The sequence below is a fragment of the Notothenia coriiceps genome, unplaced genomic scaffold (assembly GCF_000735185.1).
Source record: "Notothenia coriiceps isolate Sejong01 unplaced genomic scaffold, NC01 NC01_scaffold00034935, whole genome shotgun sequence".
Lineage (NCBI taxonomy): Eukaryota > Metazoa > Chordata > Actinopteri > Perciformes > Nototheniidae > Notothenia > Notothenia coriiceps.
In genome coordinates this window covers 39,207-42,146 of record NW_011367636.1, presented here as the reverse complement: position 1 = coordinate 42,146, position 2,940 = coordinate 39,207, and the positions used below count along the sequence as shown (strand labels likewise).

The 2,940-nt window shown below is 41.6% G+C and overlaps 1 protein-coding gene and 1 long non-coding RNA gene across 2 annotated transcripts in view; one reads left to right on the top strand and one right to left on the bottom strand.

Moving 5' to 3' along the window:
* Positions 1-2,940, bottom strand: part of LOC104962540 (AT-rich interactive domain-containing protein 3A-like) — a gene marked incomplete at its 5' end in the record, with an annotated part of 70,822 nt that overhangs the window by 29,381 nt on the left and 38,501 nt on the right. The window lies entirely within an intron of this gene.
* Positions 1,738-2,940, top strand: part of LOC104962533 (uncharacterized) — a 21,526-nt gene continuing 20,323 nt past the window's right edge. Inside the window, exon 1 of the long non-coding RNA XR_800216.1 lies at positions 1,738-1,750. This is a non-coding gene — a long non-coding RNA (uncharacterized lncRNA). The remainder of the gene's footprint in view (positions 1,751-2,940) is intronic.

Genomic DNA, 2,940 nt, shown 5'->3' with positions numbered 1-2,940 from the left:
TTGGATGAATCGGCTTGAAATGTGTACAAATCTTACTAGAAAAATCATTTTAACACTAGAACCGCAAACGGGTCAATTTTACCCGCAGCTGTTTCTTGATCGCATGTAACTTTTTTTCAGTAAATATTAAAGTCTCCCAGTCTGTGACTTTTCCTGAAAGGGTGTTATGTAGCACCCTCTGTTGTTAAACATTGTCAATATGAAGTCAGATTGAAAAAATCGCCAAAGAAATTGCCATTTATACCTATATCCGCCAGCGGGTAATATTTACCTCATAGAAAATGCAGCGTAAACATGACGTGTTGCTATAGCAACGCCTTTTGTCTACTGCGGTTCCTTATAGATTGATAGATAGATAGATAGATAGATAGATAGATAGAGAGAGATAGACAGATAGATAGATAGTTATTGATAGATCGATAGTTATAGAGAGATAGAGAGATGTGTACCTAAACAAAACACAAGTCTAACACCAAGCGTTTAAATCAGCACTCTTAGCGATATTTTAAACTTCATGCTATCTGCACAAACTATGTCATATGAAAAGCTGAGAGTCCACAGAGTCTATTGGTATAAGTTTCATCCCTGTGCGATCAAAACTCACTGTTCTACATGATGAATCAAAGAACATTGTACCTTGAAAATCAATAGCGGGTAAATGTGACCCGTTGGTGGTTCTAGGTATACAGCGACCTCTGGCGGTTCTAGTGTTGAAGCTGTAATGATTCTTCTTTCTTGTTTCCGACTATCTCGTAATCGTGAAATCAATCGTATAATTAATGACATTTCTGTCATGATTTTAGTTTTTGTGTTTAGTTTCCTGTTTTATTTTGACATTTATTTTCTCCTTGTGGCTTTTTCTTAATTAAAAGGCTCGCTTTCTGTTAAATCTACTGCCATTTCATTTGTTAACCCATCCTGCCAAACCCTGACAGTTTCATCTTTATTTCAACACCAAAAAACACAAAAAAAGATGCTAAAATGGCAGCAACTTTGTTATGTTGCCCCTAGTAACTAACAATAAATCAACCATGTATGTATGAAGAAAGAATTCAAATGCATTTTAATAGCAGATATACCCTAAAACTGACAGATAACCAATATCATATAAAACACTGTCTCAGTTATCTATACTCACCCTACGTCCTAATTAAAGGGGCCCTATTTATCCACGTTAAGATTAGGAATGTTGCCAACCAAAAGCAGGAGTTTGTTGTTTGGCCGTTTATTAAACGTGAGTTATAATAAAAGTATCACCCCTGCTGAGGGAGAGAGACACCGAGAGAGTGTGAGCAGTATTTAGCTCCTGTGTGAAGGCACACACACACACACACACACACACACACACACACACACACACACACACAGACAGACAGACAGACAGACAGACACACTGCACGGTGTTAAACGATGTAACACATTAACGGTGATAAGTGTGTGTTAAGTACAGATGTGTGAAGAGACACCTGAGCAGAAAGAGGAAATGATTTTGCTAAAATGTTGATAAGTGTGTGTGTGTGTGTGTGTGTGTGTGTGTGTGTGTGTGTGTGTGTGTGTGTGTGTGTGTGTGTGTGTGTGTGTGTGTGTGTGTGTGTGTGTGTGTGTGTGTGTTGCAGGCGGATGTTTGCATAATACATGATCTGTAATCTGCGCTCATTCAGCTTAAGTGTGAGGTCGATTCTCTCTGACTGTAAACAACAACAGTTTGTTGACTAAGTCAAGGCTCACTCAGTGTCAGGCCTTTTGACAAGTTCAATATTCACATGCTCACAGTTTGACGCAGCACCATCTGCACGGTCATCTGTTATTAATAACTCTCACTTTGTTGTGCTTGTAGCAGCATAAAGTATAAAGTAATGTCCTCACGTCTCCTTTATTTGTCCCGAGCGTTTTACTGTAATGGAATCGATCACAAATCAATAAAGCTATTATCTAAACAAACTCACGCTCAGTTAATGTTCAGCCTGCCTCACTCAGCAACTGTGAGAGTGTGTGTGTGTGTGTGTGGTGTGTGTGTGTGGTGTGAGTGAGTGAGTGAAGTGAGTGATGGAGTGAGTGAGTGAGTGAGTGAGTGAGTGGAGTGTGTGTGGTGTGTGTGTGGTGTGTGTGTTGTGTGTGTTGGTGTGGTGTGTGTGTGTGTGAGTGATGAGTGAGTGAGTGAGTGGTGTGTGTGTGTGTGTGTGTGTTGTGTGTGTGAGTTGAGTGAGTGAGGCTGTGTGTGTGTGTGAGTGATGAGGTGAGTGAGTGAGTGAGTGAGTGAAGTGAGTGAGTGCAGAGGGTGAGTGAGTGAGTGAGTGAGTGAGTGAGGTGAGTGAGGGTGAGTGAGTGTGTGAGTGTGTGGTGTGTTGTGTGTGTGTGGTGTGTGGTGTGTGTGTGTGTGTGTGTGCGTGTGTGAGTGAGTGAGTGAGTGTGTGCGTGGTGTGTGTGTGGTGTGTGTGGTGTGTGTGTGTGTGTGCGTGGAGTGAGTGAGTGAGGCTGTGTGTGTGTGTGTGGATCGTGAGTGAGTAAGTGAGGTGAGTGATGTGATGAGTGAGTGAGCGAGTGGTTGTGTTGTGTGTGTGTGTGTGTGTGTGTGTGTGTGTGTGTGTGTGTGTGGTGTGTGTGTGGTGTGGTGTGTGTGTGTGTGTGTGTGTGTGTTGTGTGTGTGTGTGTGTGTGGTGTGTGTGTGTGTGTGTGTGTGTGTGTTGTGTGTGTGGGTGTGTGTGGTGTGTGTGTGTGTGTGTGTCGTGTGTGTGTGTGTGAGATGGTTGACGCGCAGCACAGTTCGACACACTTGGACCAGGGTTTAGATTTTTGTTTCAGAAATAAATAGCATTTTCCAATTCTTACGACACGAAACATTTTATAGACTAAGCGAATAAGTGAATGCATTAATTTAAAATAATCATTATACACATTGTAATGATAAAATCCAGAACTGGTTTGAGACGTTAATAATAA